Source organism: Centruroides vittatus, unplaced genomic scaffold, assembly GCF_030686945.1.
Source record: "Centruroides vittatus isolate TY-2023 unplaced genomic scaffold, ASM3068694v2 contig_166, whole genome shotgun sequence".
Taxonomy (NCBI): Eukaryota; Metazoa; Arthropoda; class Arachnida; order Scorpiones; family Buthidae; genus Centruroides; species Centruroides vittatus.
Window position 1 is genome coordinate 2,401,034 of NW_027121006.1, and position 16,992 is coordinate 2,418,025.

Sequence of the window (16,992 nt, forward strand, 5' to 3'; positions counted from 1 at the left end):
TACCAGTTAATATATCGGTATGAAAACATTTAATTATTTGTTTCATTCTTAAACGTATAATTTACAGCACTTGCTGCAGAGCACCTGTTCTTATGAAGAACTCCGGTTAATTTAATGAGAGTAGAGAAAATAGAATACAATCCACTCACCATCTGAAAACAGTTCAAAGTATAATAAAGAAGACAGCACCCAAGAATATTCTTGTTACTTATGATAATTCTCAAGTATGTCTCTTTCTTTTAAATACTATACTTTAAGCTATGAATTTGAATTAAAGCTTTAAAAATAATTTTATATTATAAAAATATTACATAATGTTACTATGTATATTGTACAAGTTTATGAAATTTTAAATTTTACACAGGTTTATCGAATTTTTAAGTCGAAGTATATTACTTTTTGCTAATTTTTAACAATGAACATGATTGCAATCCGCGTTTTATCATCGAAAATTAATATCTGCCGTAATATACAAATACCATATTGTGCTAATGAAAGTAAAGACAACACTGTAATAAAACGTATTTACCCTTATCAAAAAATTTCTCTTGATGTAGAAAAATCCCCACATCGATATACCGAAAGGTCTTCCTCCGAATCTCTTCATGAAACAAATGATCTGAAATTATCCAACTATTAATAAAATTACTTAATATTGGAGACAAAGTGCGCCCATGCAGGGACCACCATTTATTAATTTTGTGTTCCAGACAGACAATACAATCTCGGCGACCGATCTTCTTTTTTAGACTACTAGCCGCCAAAACGCTAAAAAGTCCTTTTAAAAAACACAAAAATTTCCAATTAAAAATATGAAATTTTTCTAAAATAGGAACTGTTGATACGAACGTCTTCTCAGTGATCATCTTCCCTTCATTCTCAAGCATTTTCCAGCGCTACTTCGTCGTGGATAAAAAAAGCCGAAACACCCCAAAAAGGCAAGATGGTCATTGAGAAAACGTTCGTATCAACAGTTCCTATTTTAGAAAAATTTCATATTTTTAATTGGAAATTTTTTTTGTTTGTTCTTCAAAAGGACTTTTTAACGTTTTGGCAACTAGTAGCCTAAAAAGAAAAGTCGGTCGCCGAGATTGTATTGTCTGTCTGGAACACAAAATTAATAAATGGCGGTCCCTGCATGGGCGAACTTTGTCTCCAATATTAATTAAAATAGAAACAACCATCGGACGGAAAAAAATCAATTAATAAAATTGCATAGATTAGGCCTTAAAGATTAATAAATAACGTACTTTAAATCTGTATTTCGGTGTCAAAATTGAAGAGTTATACTTCCCGATGTTGATAAAACTGTCGTATATCTGAAGTAGATTTATAAAAAAAAAAACAACATTTAGTTCATTTTTAAAACGATTATATCTCATATCTTGAATATTGATTAGAACAATACTCACGATTAAGGTACCGATTGATAATGCCCACGACACTATTAATGCTCCAGTCAAAAGTGTCACTGCAATTACTGCCATCGCCACACGAAAAATTATATTCATACGTAAGAAAAGAGCAATATACATAAAAAAGCAGGTTTCATAGACAAAAAAACTGTAAATAAGAGGTAAAATCTCTCTCCATTTTAGGTTGACTTCTTCAAACATCTGCCAAACTTTCCAAAGACTTTTCATTAGTTGATCAATGAAAGCTCTTCTTGTGTGAGTTGTAAGTTGCAACCGAATAGAAATATTTATCAACCTTCTTCCTATAAGTAACCAAAATATTACAGAACCGAGAAGTATACAAACTATGTGAGAAGCCACATAAAGCATCCAAAGTTCGATGCCGAAAACACAAAGCAAAGACATTTTATAATCGTACTGTTTCGATTTTAAAGCAGAATATCCACCATAGAAAGTCATTGTGGAGCAAGATAAGAGAATCAGAACGTAAAAGAAGAAATAATTAATAAAGTAACTTTCAAATTTCTCGATGAAGTTTTCTTTTTCCTTAAAATTTCTAGTAAAATGATGAATTTTAACCTTTCTTCTTTTCAAAATACTGAATTGTACAGCTGTGTACAAAGAACCAATCCATACAACGAATATAATGTAAAATTTATTAGTTTCAAATATCAAAAATAGTTGAATGCAAACACCTTCAGACGTAATTGTTGCTGTAAGCATTAACACCATCGCCCATAAAAATATTTCGAGCAAATTCGTATAAACTGTAAACAGTTTCTGATTTATTCTCGATTTTTCTCTTTGACAACTGCACGTCTCCAACGGATTTAAACCTAGCACTTCCGAAACAGAAATCAAAGGTTGAAGTTTTCTGGCAATGCAATTGCCGTATGGTGAATGCATTTTGTATGAAACAATGGCGTAGATTAGTTCGTTGTACAGTCTCGAAGTACCCCAACGTCAATCGTCGAGTTTAATTACAATATAATTGAATACAGATTCGGCAATTTGCACTGTTTGCGAATTGAAATACTTGAGAAAAATAGAAAATTTAGAATAAAGCTTTAAAACGTTTGGTCTCAACTAGTATATCCATTAAAGTGAATTTTAAAAGGAAAATATGGTTAGTGATTGGTTGATAGATGTAATTGTGAAAAATATCGATTGCCTGACGAGTGATTAATCCAATCACATTGCGGACTGTATGTGACTGAATCGTTGCTTGGAAACAATTCATTCGAAATTGCATTTATCGAAGTAGATAAAGGAATTTTCTATTGTAAACATTGTGTCTATGATTCTAAAATTGATTTAGATGTTATTTAATATATGGATATATAAATCAGTTATTTATGGTATATAAATATTTCATATAGGCATATGGAATTTGTAGTGGAATCCATAAAATTATATATATACAATATTAGATTTCTGAAATATTATTTTATATCAATCGGTATACATATATATTGTATGGACAATTCTATTTAAATTATCCACTATATTGTTCGGAGTAAATACCAGTAATTAATATTTAACATTAAATTCGATAAATGACCTTTTATTTAATTCGTATTACGAGAAATAAGTGAAATTTCATATGTATATGTTGAATATATTCGTAATATAGAAAATACACACAAATTCGTGAACATTGTATTATTTTTCGAACTAGTTTCTTATAATTACGAAAGTGGGCGTATGTCTGTAACACGTAGAATTTTTATTCATTTATCCTAGCACATGTTATTTGCTTGATGCGCATTTGCATAACTTATGCCTTGTGTGAATAAACAATGATCAAGTTCAAATGACTTACGATACAAGTTTATTTATAAAAATTTGGAGAATAGTTACATTTTAATTTCTCTTATGAATATTTCTTAGGCAAGTAATACACTCTTCGTTTACAATATGCGATTCAGTCGGTTCGTAATTATGTGATTTTTGTTTAAACATCGATTACTTTACTCCATTTAGCCATAAGGAAAGTCTACTTTGTGGTATTGCATATTTTATCGATAGATTGAATGAGGTTTATGGCGCATTTACGGTTTGAGTGAAAATATAATAGAAATTCTAAATATTTCGGAAAAATTTTAAAATATTTCGCCTTTGAAACTTCAAGGATTTGTGACTATTTCTGTCACAAAATAGCACGAGTATAATTTACAATTTTACTGCGTGTGTTGTAAATAATCAAAATAATTTATAAAGATTATTATTACTTTAATATAGTAATCAAATAGATTTTATTCATTGCTAGATTACGTGCATTTTTTCTATCTGCTAATTATTTTAACACAATAAATTTATACTCTAATTGTTATTATTTTGCAGAATAAAGTCATTCTTGTCATCAATGTTAATAAATTTTGCGGAACAAGAAATATTGTGTGAAATTTGCGAATTTGGAGGAAAATTCCAGGAAAAAAATGTAACGCGAATTTTTATTGAAAGATTGTAAACATCCGCGGATAAAAAAACTATCGAATAGTGTTGGATCGGATGTCACCTCGATGGTCCGCAAATCACATGGGAAAGTTTACACATAAGTGTCAGAAAATGCACTGTCATCGTCAACACGGGCGATCACGTAACCCCTTAGCCACGACAATCGAATAAATTCTCGAGTTTCCAGAAGCTGAGGGCGATCGATACAGAAAGTTATTGTTGGTACTTGTGTCTCCCGTCCCGATCCTGTTCGAGCAGGGAACGGTAGAAGACATTGGACTTTTCCAGCTTTCGTATTCCGAATGATCGTCGCATGCAGTCATCCTGCAGTATTCAGAGGTATATTTTAGAGCCAGAAATATATGTAAACTCTCTGTTTCACTCTAGGGGTTAGGCAGGCGACATAGCGACTAGTTTTTGTCATCGTTACTTATATGTTTATATGTTAAGCATTTAACCATTAGTCATTTAATTCCCTATGTATTCTCCTATAAATTTGATTAGTTATATAATATTCGTTTTATTTGTTTGTTTAACCTGCAAACCTGTTTATCATTGCTCGTACGGACACCTGTCGACACTCTCAACCTCCTCGCCACCCGATTTAAACCATCCAACGCCAAAAAGATCGGATCTTACCGATCTGTGCATATTCAGTTGTTATTAGAAAATTGCCCCGTGACCCCCTGCTGATGTCAGAATTGTTTTTCAAGCGTTTATAACACATCCGAATGTCGCAAACATTACACACAATTGAGCAGAAATATAGCTTCTATAATTCGTTTATTATCATAACATTATAATTATATATTACAATATGTTTACATGTAACTAGTTTATTTCGCTCCTTTTCTTTTTTATGAGTAATCTTATAACAGTTGTCATATAAAGGATAAAATAATGATTTTAATTAAATTCTGCGTTTTAAAAATAGAAAATAATATTCAGCTTTTATTTATATGTATCGATATTGAAATGTGTCCAACAGTGGTTTTCTTTTCAATGCGTGGTGGTGAGAATTACTAAAAAGAAAATTACGAAGTCAATAGTTTTAGTATGTAAAATATTAAAAAATAAAAAGTTGCAATGAGATAAGATAAGAAACAGAAGAGGAACTTATCGATAAATAATACAAAACTGAATACAACAATATTTCAATATAAATACGGTTGATCCAAAACGAATTTATTTCTCACGGTTTGCGTGTAAAGGAATATTCATGCTAAATTTCCTGCGGGTACAAAGAGTCATTTGCAATTGAAAGTACAAAGTCTGTTATAAAAGTTAATTGTTTCATCGTCGTTAAAAGAAAATATAAATTAAATGATTAGTTTAGTCTTTAATAAATATATATTTGACAATTTTTGAAATATGAAAATTCTCAAGCGGTTATTTAAAGATTTGAAACGAATCACAAATAACATAACTTGAATTGCAGTCAATACATTCGTACGTGAAATAACTTCAAGGGAATGCAACGCATTCCTATTTCACAAGGAAGTTTTATTCCAAAATTTATGGCAATGGAATCGAATTTTAGGAATTTCTAGAAACACGTATAATATCTAATAATTTCAAATATATTTTCTGTTAATAGAATATTTAATTGTAGCAATTTGCGAACGTGATAATTTCGGAAAGTATTTAACTAGGATTTTACAGATTATGTCGATACACTTTAAAACTGTCAGAACGAGCTTACATACAAACACTGACATTTTGCAATTCAGGAAATACATCCCGTTTACCCCTTGTGGACTCACATCAATTATTTTCCATTGGAACTGGTTATATATGGTTATATATGACTTGAAAGTTTCATTCGTTTAAAATTGGTTTATTACTAAGAAACAAAATGAATAAATTATGCAATTGTCAAAGAAAATACATATTTTTGTTAACCACAAAAGAAATTTTTAAATTGAGTAAACGTGAATTTAACAATTTTGACAGTTGTAATGTAAGAAATGGTCACATCACTTTGGTTAATGAAAGAATGTAATAAACATACTTAAAATATAACTTATTTATCGTGTTTTTTTCGAAATATTACTGACAATAACTAAATAAATGTCGTACTTAATTCATATAACAGGATTTCTAACAATTGAACATAATAGCAATTTCCATTGTATCATGGAAAATTATATCAGCTGTAATATGTACGATATTCTGCCAATTCAGCTAAAGCCACAAATAGAATAAGATATATGTACTGTACCCTTATAAGTAACTTTTTTAATATACAAAAATCTTTACATGGATATTCCGAAAGGTCTGTCACCAACCAAAGTTCGACGTTGAAAACACAAAACAGAGATAATTAGGATGTGGCGAGTTTAAAGTAGAGTAACCAAAGTACGAATTAATGTGAAGCCCGTAAAAGAATCACAACGTAAATAGAAAAAGAATGGAAAATGTAACCTTCATATTTCTCGATAAATTTTTCTTCTTAATTTTAAAACTTGATTTTGAGGCTACTGGTGAGTATTATAATAATTTGTAATTGCTAACAACTTGTAAATCGTAAAGAACTTCGACCGATCTCGAAATATGACGAACGAATTGATTTTTCTTTTCATATTCTTAATCATCATTCACCAAAATTTAAGATTATCATTTTTCCTTTTATCCAAACCTTTCGGCAACATCTGAGAATCTTAGAAAAAGACATAGAAGTTATTGAGCTTTAACGTGGGAGATCGAAATTCTCTCGAAACAGACTGATAGCCAGACGAAAAGAAAAATTTCCAAATTTTATGTATTTTTCGAAATGACGAGTATCTATCATTCAAAACCACAGAAATGTTGAGGGGTGTTTTGATTACTCGACATAGTTTTCCTCTGTTATAAACAACAGCCAGAAAAAAAATACCTAAGAAATTACATTAACTGAGAATAGAAAATTTATATTTAAATATGTATACAAGAGAAAGAAATTACATGAATCGCATAAAGCGAATTACTGCAAACTTATTGGAAAATTTGTTTATATAAATTGTATTTAAATCACATTGAGAGTAATCTTACGTTCGAACAGTGAAAAACTAGTCGAACGAGCTGAAAACGCTTTATTTTCTAGCAAAACGTTACACGTAATAAATGAGGTGACCGAAGAAAGTCATTACGTGTACGTAAAGTATAGGTTCCTACACACATTCAATGCATTTGAACTAAATACGGAAAGAACAATATTCGACATTATAAAAAATATATATAAATCCGAAACCTCTGAATTTATATATGTTTGTTTGGTACAGCGTTGTGTTCAGATCATCGTATTTAACATCTTTTTGACAAAGTAATAAAAACAACCCTGTGTTCTCGGCCGCACTTTTCCTCAATCCCACGCTTCTAATTTAAATTCTGAGCCAATTCCTGTGTTTTACAGTAATTATTGTAAATTCTCAAGTTAATAAATGTATATTTTTGTAAATAATATCGTTGTTTATAGCTGGAACAAAGCGGCACACACGCGGCTAGTATAATCATAAAACTAACACTTTTATAATAGTAACAGCGTGTGTGGGATTATCTGTTTTCTGCCCGTTATCGGGTGCAATCTATGATGTATATGCTAACTGAAGTTATAGCAGCAAAGTTGCTATTAAAAATTTATTATGAAAAAATGGCCACTATTTAACTGTTACGAACCTGTAAAACAGGGATAATTCCACCTGGCCAGCCCGTGGATGAAGCGGATCCGTGTATATATAAAAATTTGCGTATACTTAAGAACATTATTCATTATTAACAAGTTGCTTGCTTTAAGAAAAAGATGTATCGTAAGTTATATTTCAATAAATATTACCAAAAAATATGAATAAAACCGAACGTTTCTTATATATAAATGAATTGTTTTTAAGTAAAGAAAACCTCATATCTTTTAGTAAGTCTGGGCGAATTCAGGGTTAAGAATTCAATTTTAACAAATAGGATAAATTTCTGATATATTTTTGTAAAATTTACAAAGTTGAAAAGGGAACTTTCCTTCGTGTTAGATTCAGATAACACAGTAATACTGAAAAGTGTTAGTTTCAATGTGAAGTCTCACATGACTCATCCGCCTAACCCCTCCACTTCCGTTATACTTCGGAGAAGTGGAGAGCTTGTTTTGACCAGTTTAATCGGAAAAATTTTTAAATTAAACATTATAAATTTTAAAATTTATCAGGCTATGTGAAGGCCGACATAAAGTGTAATTAATAAAAACTATAAAGCTGAGATGTTGTACAAATTAAATAAACAAAATCGTTCTGCATACATAAAAACAGCCATAGCTATAGCTGAACCGCAATGTTTTTAATTTTCGAAGTTCCAAGGTCCCCTGTGCCAAAAATGCAAAATCCTGAGTGTTAGGCGATACTTGCATCAGCTCAGCAGGTTAATTGTGGACCGTACACTGATTGCTTATGGTCAGACGATACTAGTATACGTTGGCAAGGAGGAAGTGATACTTGCATATGACGGTCGTGTAAAGCACAACGTTTCACTTGTTACTACAGAAGACGCTATTTTCACACTTGCCAGCTAGTTAAGAAGCAAAACTTGCAGTTTTCGAAAGGAAGAGGCGATTTAAGAAGAAAACAATCGATTATTTCTTGTTTTTTGTTTGTCTTTTGTGCTTATCTTTTGTTAGGTGAGCGCAATGTGAGACTTTTCTATACTTGCATTAAAATGAGTAAATTCATCTTTGACGTGGAAATCTGAGAATTTGAAAGAACTTTCACTTCAAATACAGTGGAACCTCGGTATACGACTTTAATTCCTTTATGATGTTTGGACTTATACAGAATAGGACGTATAGCAAACCAACCTTTTCCATAAGAAGTAATGTGAAAATGATTAATCCGTTCTCATGTAAAAAAACGTAGTAGAGAATTTTTAGATAAGTCTAAAAATATGTTTCACCACCCGAAAAAATCCGCATCTAAAATAGTACAGTAGAAGCCGAGTTCTACAGGCTAATCCTTAAGCCTCTCCCTCTCCTCCGCGGGTGGATTTCCAAAAATCTCTACTTAGTGCACGTTCTCGTGACGTGCCCTAACTGCGTACCTTTTTTAAGTTTCAACTCCTAACCGTTTGGGCTATGCGCTTATTAATATTATTATTATCAACCCATCCCGATTATAACATTAAATCCCGGGCCGACCAAGCACAGATATATCGCATCTGGTCGAATACGCTACGTTCTTACAGAAAGGCGTACGCCAGTCGTAGCGGTTACACAGGTTAATTCTCACACGCGCAGACTCTGGCATCCAATCGGTTACGGCGTAAATGATACTCCGTATAAACGAATCTCTCGCTTACGTAAAGAACGAGTTTCCGTACCTTTCCAGCCATTAGCTTGGACGTAGAATCGACCTTCTGGACGTAGAGACGACGTTTGAAAATTCTATGTTTGTTTCTAAATAAAAACGTTTCCCGTGGCTTTTCGTAAGCGATAATAAAGTTTATCTTTGTAAATATACATAAAATCGAGACATTCTTTTCGTATTCTCGAAGAAGAAACGAACAAAATGGAAATATAACACATGAAACTAATCACCTATAAACTAAAAATCTTACGACGGCTGAAATATTAACCCGGATATGGAGACCGGCTTCCCACCGATTTAACGCGTGGCATTTATACTGGATTATATTCAGTCACTGTATCACTTTGACTACTCACACTTCACTGTTTGTTTTTATTCAATCACTGCACTACTTTGGAATTTTTAGTTCTTTTCGGTTCTTCCCTTCGTCACTGATAAGAAACTGATGTTCGAACCCACGACGGATCTTGCATTATATACCCCCACCAATGGGTAGTTCGAATGGTCCAGAACATTCTACAACTTCGAGAGGGTTCTGGGATGATGTAGAATGCTCTCGAATACTCTCGAATGTTCTGGACTGTTCTTGAAATTCCTAGAGGGCGAAACTTCTTCAACAGCACGTCCTTCGGGTAAAAACCGGAACCTTCTTCATGGATGAAAGATAAAGGGCTACCACACCATATAACTTTCTTGATCGTACCGGGACTCGTTTTTGAGTTTTAGCGGCCGAACATTGTACACTTACTTTTATAATATATCTTGATTAGAGATTTTGAAGTGTTTTTACAAGTACATTTATTTATTGTAGCAGTTGAAAATTGTTTAAAATACAAAATATTTAGGGTGATTTAAGCGATATAAACCCTACGTATGATCATTCTAAATATATTGTCAGTTGACGATATTTCGTCATTTCATATAATGGTTAATTATAATAAAAAAATTTTTCGTTATGTGCTAGCACTGTATCGCATATAATGGTGTGTTCTGTGTTTTCGATCAGATGGCGACTAAGAAATCCTTTCAAAGATTCAAATATCTGTAAACTTGTACTTTTGTTTATTCTCTTATTATTATTATTTACTTTTATGGTTTATAAATATTTAAGAAATTTTTGTTAAACATACTTGTTTCTCGTTTTTTCAATGTTAGTCATTTCTAGTTCTTTTAGAGCAAAACTATAGGTAGTTTACTCGGTACAGGCTAAACGGAATTCGGCCTTTCTTTCGAAAATGTAAAATTTGATATAAGCATAGAAGAGGGCACAGATTTATAAAGTATAATTATCCATTGATCAACATAACTTATAGAGTATCTTATACACTACTTTAACATAACTTTTATTAAACTTTTACCTAAATTAAACTCTTGCTTATATTATTGCTATTGATACAAGAACTGATGATGGCAAGCGTCTCAATTACCCCCCTGCTAAGCTCATTAAAGCGTATGTAAAATAAAGTAAATAATCTGGTGCTATCTCTTATGATATTTTATTTAAAAAAATTTTTATATATTTAATTATTATAAAATAGCATAAGCTATATTTCGAAAGTAGGTGTGGATTTTATAAAAAAAACTTGTAAATAACTCGATTTTTCGAAAACCCCCGAGTCCTCAAGGAGACGATTTTTGACCGATTGCCGTACTTTTTTTCTATTACACATCACAGAGCCAACAGAGTAATAATTAAATTTCAGATTTTAGAAAGACTAAAAAATTTATTTTTTCAAACATCCGATTAATTTGCTATATTACTTAGACATTTCTTAATTTAAATACTATATTACTTTAAAAAATTGCAGCTTTCTAGACCCAATTAGAGAGATAATATGGCCTATTGCTTATAACAGATCAGTGCAACAATACGAAAAGCAACTATCTCCCCCAACTGACCGGTATAAACATAAACCGTTTTATTTTAAAATTTTTTTGAGCTTTTTCTCTTTTTTCTTAAAAAGTAATATATACAACTATCGAAACCATATGTGTATTAAAAAATTCTTAAACCATTTATGACGAAAAGTTCTATGTAGCACAATTACGATCATATACTCCATCCGTTCTCTGAGAAAGTAAGTAATTTTAAAACATAAATAATAAAATATAAATTTATAATTTTTTTTTTATTTTGACGCTAATTTTTACATTGTTTATTTTAATGCTATTGAATAACTCTACAACAATATCTTCAACTTCACATAAACTCGAAAGTAGCAAAGAATGAGAGCAATATACGAATATTCTACCGAAAATAACGTATAGCCTGATATATATAACACAATATATTTATATACGTAAAGATATAATAGAAAAAACAATATTTGACTTTGCCTTTAACCTTATCGTAATACCCTCCTTATTACTTTCGTATTTTAAAATTCTTCGTTCAGAATATTACCAATGATCATACATTTTCTACATAAGAAGTAGTTTATAAATAATAATAATCTCATTGGGATAAATCAATTACAGTTTTTTCATTAGTTGTCTACAGGGAATACTAAAATATTTTATTTAAAGGTTAAAATATTTGCTGTACTGTATATTGATACTGGATTCAATCAATCGACACAAATACATCAAAAATATTGCAGTATTTGTTGTTTATATGTAGATAAAGTGAAATAGTGTTTACTAGTATTAGAATTTTAAAATAAAATACTATCTTCTATGTATAGCTACATTTCAGTGCTATTTGCATTATAGTGCAAAAATCCACACTATATGAACAAAAGATTAATCAACAATACAGAAAAAATTAGTGAATACAATATTATCGGCAGCAATAATTGCCAACTTTTTTACTTGAGAGCGTCTTATGTTACGTGTTCCCGCGATCTTCTGACCTCCTAACAGTATTTTGCCGTTTAGGCCGGATGGCCGAGCGGTGAATGTGCAGCCTACCGCTCTTGGAGAGCTGGCATCAAATCCGGACAGGTCGAAAAATCCCCAGGAACATTTCGGGGCTAGTCCGTCTAAATATGGGGCCCTACCCTTACCACCGGTCGTCCCATTGTGGGCCTTCCCGACCCCTAACGGGCATTCTAAATGGGGCCTTCTTAGTACTCACAGTGCGAAAACAGTTTAGAAAAAAAGAAAAGAATTCTGCCGTTTTAATGTGATAAACGGCGACAAAATCAGGCAGTTGTCTCCAGTTCCTCCAACAGTAAATTGTTTCACGACAGAAAGAGTCATCGACAGTTCGTCCATCGGTATAGTGCAATTATTACCTCCGCCGATAAGGAAATATTCCCGATTCCAGAACTAGAAATCGCGACGCTTTTCGTTTTCTTACAGTCTCCAGAATGCCGGACTCTGTCAACGAAACGATGGTCCTATTTAAAAAGTTGTTCTATCTGCAGCTATTTTTTACAACACCCGATTTCATGTAAACTCTCTTTTTCGCCGACGCTTCGATGTCTCTCTAGTTTCATTAACTATTTGCCTGGCTACTGTTAACATGTATAACGAAAAATAAACGGGAATTTGTTTTGTCAACCTAGTATCCGAGAAACTCAAATACTAGGTTGACAATATCTAATTAAATAATGTAATATCCGACAGAAGTAGTATACAATAGCAGTTGGTAAGGAATTCGCGCCTTCTCTAATGGGATGGTTGTGCAATTATTTCCGGGTTTTCTGCACGTATCTATCACCTAAAAATGAATTTCTCATACAAAGTTAAACTAAGCGACACACAAAGCCTTGCATTGACTCGTTCCATTTATAATATCCATCTTCTTCAAGACGTTTTAGACACGTTCCATTTACAAAGGTTAGAAAAGTCAGAAAATAAAATGCTATTTCAAATTCGGAATATAAGAGTTTTCATTTTAATTTCACAACTTCCGAAGTGATTAATGCACTGATCCTGACAAATGTGGTTTTTAAGTACGGAATTAAGCTCCGTGTGACGATCAGCCTTCTCTATATCAGCAATTTGTAAATTTCAAGTGAAAGGTGACAAAATATAATTTGAAACGGTGACGAAGGCCTCAAAAATATGAATTCGTTCTACGTCCATCAATAGAAGTGCTGCGAGAATTAATCTCTAAAAGAGAATAATAGTACAGGCTAGCATTAATTAAAATAGCGATGGCAAGAGTGTTGACTGTAAGTCTGATTTGATTAATGTATGCAAATATTGGCATTTTTATCTAGTAGTAAATATTAATAGACATAGTTTCTTATGATACAATGTTTATGAATCAGGCCGTTAAGACTGTCACGAAATATTGCTTGATATGAAAGGGAAAAGTCTAACGATTTCTTTGAACAAAACATAAATAAGAAAAACGCAGCGAAATTCTGCATTTAAAGTAAAGTTTTTTTAAACAGAAATACGAATTATACCACGTAAATTCTTGTCGATATTGTCGATAGTGTGAAAAAAAATTTGAATTTTTCAAGAAATTATGAAATATATGTCTGCAGCACAATAGCACTAAAAGGCCTGCGATCCAGATTATTTTAGCGGTGTTAGACATTGTATGACTGAAAAAATTCTCCTTACTTTCATTGTTCGATACCAACAGAATACATATACAATACTGACAGTAAACTGTTAACTTTCTATCGTCAAGTTTCAAAGTAAAAGCATCGATTACTCATTTGTTGGAGCATGTTTGTCAGTCACTAGCGTATTACAAATCTGTATTCTGTGGTTAGAAGTTAATAACAAGATCGTCCAGAAATTTACCGGCATGAGAACTTTCAATTATTCGTTTCGTTTTTAAACGTATAATTTACAGAGATTTCTGCAGAGCATCTCTTTTCTTTTTGAAAAACTCCGGTTATTTGAATGAGAGAAGAGAAAACAGAATACAATCCACTTACCACCTGAAAGCAGTTAAAGTATAATAAATAAAACAGCACCTAAGAATATTCTTTTTATTTATGATAATTCTCAAGTATGTTTCTTTCTTTAAATACTCTACTTAAAACAAAGCATTTTGAGTTAAAGATTGAAAGATAATTTTATATTATAAAAATATTACATAATGTTCACATGTATTTTGTACAAATTGATAACAAAATAAATATTTTTACACACGTTTATCGAATTTTCATGTCGAAGTATATTTCTCTTTGCTAATTTTTAACAAAGATCGTGATGGATAACCGCATTTTATCATCAAAAATTTATATCTGCCGTAATATATAAATACGATATTTTGCTAATTAAACTAAAAACAATACTATAATAAGATATCTGTATTTACCCTTATCAAGAAATTTCTTTTAACGTAGAAAAATCTCCACACAGATATCTCGAAAGGTCTTCCCCGAATCTCTTCATGAAACAAATTATCTAAAATTATGGAATTATTAATAAAATCACCTCGTATATGCCATAAATATTAATAAATAACGTACTTTAAATCTGTATTTCGGTGTCAAAATAGAAGAGTTATACTCCCCGATGTTGATAAAACTGTCGTATATTTGAAGTATATTTTAAAAAAAAAACAATATTTAGTGCATTCTCTAGAGAATTGTATCTTATAACTCGCATATTAATTAAAACAATACTCACGATTGAGGTACAAATTGATAATGCCCACGACGCTATTAAAACTCCAGTCAAAAGTGTCACTGCAATTACTGCCGTCGCCACACGAAAAATTATATTCATACGTAAGAAAAGAGCAATATATATAGAAAAGCACGTTTCAAAGACAAAAAAACTGTACATGAGAGGGAAAATCTCTTTTCGTTTTTCGTTGAGTTCCTCAAACATCTGCCAAATTTCCCAAAAACTTTTCATTAGTTGTTCAATGAAAGTTCTTCTTGCGTTAATTGTAAGTTGCAACCGAATAGAAATAATTATCAACCTTTTTCCTATAAGTAGAAAAAAAATACAGAAAGGAGAAGTATACAAACTACGTGAGAAGCAACATAATGTAACCAAAGTTCGATGCCGAAAACACAAAGCAAAGAAATTTTATAATCGTACTGTGCCGATTTTAAAGCAGAATATCTACTATACGAAGTCATTGTGGAGCAAGATAAGAGAATCAAAACGTAAAAGAAGAAATAATAAATAATGTAACTTTCAAATTTCTCGATAAATTTTTCTTCTTCCTTAAAATTTCTCGTAAAGTAATGAATGTTAATCTTTCTTCTTTTCAAAATACTGAACTGAAGAGATGCGTACAACGAAGCATTCCAGGAAATGAATACAATGTAAAATTTATTAGTTTCAAATATCAAAAATAGTTGAATGCAAACACCTTCAGACGTAATTGTTGCTGTAAGCATTAACACCATCGCCCATAACAATATTTCGAGCAAATTCGTGTAAACTGTAAACAATTTTTGATTTATTCTCGATTTTTCTCTTTGACAACTGCACGTCTCCAACATATCCAAACCAAACACTTCCGAAACAGAAATCAAAGGTCCAAGTTTTCTGTCAATGCAATTGCCGTATGGTAAATGCATTTTGTACGAAACAAGTGCGTAGACCAGTTAGACAAGTGCGTCGTACAGTCTCGCAGTACTCCAACGTCAATCGTCGAGTTTAATTACAATATAATAGAATACAGATTCGGCAATTTGCACTGTTTGCAAATTGAATACTCGAGAAGAATACGAAATTTAGAATAACGCTGTCAGTTGTTTGGTCTCCATTAGAATATTTTAGAATAAATACGTAAAGGAAAATATGGTTAGTGATTGGTGGATAGATGTAATTGTGAAGAAAATCGATTCGTGACGTTAACGAGTAATTAATCCAATCACATTGCGGACTGTATGCTGTATGTGACTGAATCGTTGCTTAAAAACAATTCATTCGAAATTGCATTTATCGAAGTAAATAGATATATTCAATATTGTAAACATTGTGTCTATGATTCTAAAATTAATTTAGATGTTATTTAATAAATGCATATATATGGCAGTTATTTATGGTATATAAATATTTCATATTGGCATATGGAATTTGTAGTAGAATCCATAAAATTATATATATACAATATTAGATTTCTGAAATATAATTTTATATAAATCGGTATACTTATATATTGTATAGATAATTTTCTTATAATTATACACTATATTGTTCGAAATAAATACCAGCATTTATCATTCTCTCACACATAGTCCGGTCAAGTTTACCAGACACTATGTTTTATTTTCTGTTTGTAAGCATCTCTGTACATATGTTTATCGTGTTATCTAATAAAGGCTTTTTTAACATTAAATTCGACAAATGCCTTTTCATTTAATTACAGTGTTACGAGAAATATGTGAAATTTTATATGTATATGTTGGATGTATGCATAATGTACAGAATAAACACAAATTCGTAACCATGAATTAATTTTTGAACAAGTTATTTATAATTACGAATACGTGGGCCTATATCTGTCTCACGTAAAATTTTTATTCACGTATCCTGGCACATGTTATTTGCTTGATGCTTTCTTGATGCGCTTCTGCATAAGTTATGCCTTGTGTGAATGGACAATGCTTAAGATCAAACGACTTACGATACAAGTTTATTTATAAAAATTTGACGATAATTTTCATTTTAATTTCGCATATAAATATTTTTTGGGCAAGAAATACACTTTTCGTTTGCAATATGCGATTCAGTCGGTTCGTAATTATGTGATTTTTGTTTAAACATCGATTACTTTACTCCATTTAGCCATAAGGAATGTCTACTTTGTGGTATTGCATATTGTATCGATAGATTGGATGAGGTTTATGGCTTATTTACGGTTTGATTGAAAATATAATACAGATTCTAAATATATCAGAAAAATCTTTAAATATTTCGAC

At 31.3% G+C, this 16,992-nt stretch overlaps 1 protein-coding gene and 1 long non-coding RNA gene across 3 annotated transcripts in view; both read right to left on the reverse strand.

The window, feature by feature from the left end:
• Positions 1-16,992, reverse strand: part of LOC136968982 (uncharacterized) — a 38,725-nt gene that overhangs the window by 13,223 nt on the left and 8,510 nt on the right. The window lies entirely within an intron of this gene.
• On the reverse strand, positions 528-14,803 carry LOC136968979 (uncharacterized). Of its 2 annotated transcripts, none has more exons than XR_010879738.1 (3): positions 14,738-14,803; positions 1,251-1,319; positions 528-619 (listed from the first exon to the last, which is right to left on the reverse strand). It is a non-coding gene; the product is annotated as an uncharacterized lncRNA (long non-coding RNA). The 2 variants fall into 2 exon arrangements; XR_010879739.1 differs by lacking the exon at positions 14,738-14,803 and adding an exon at positions 1,413-1,484.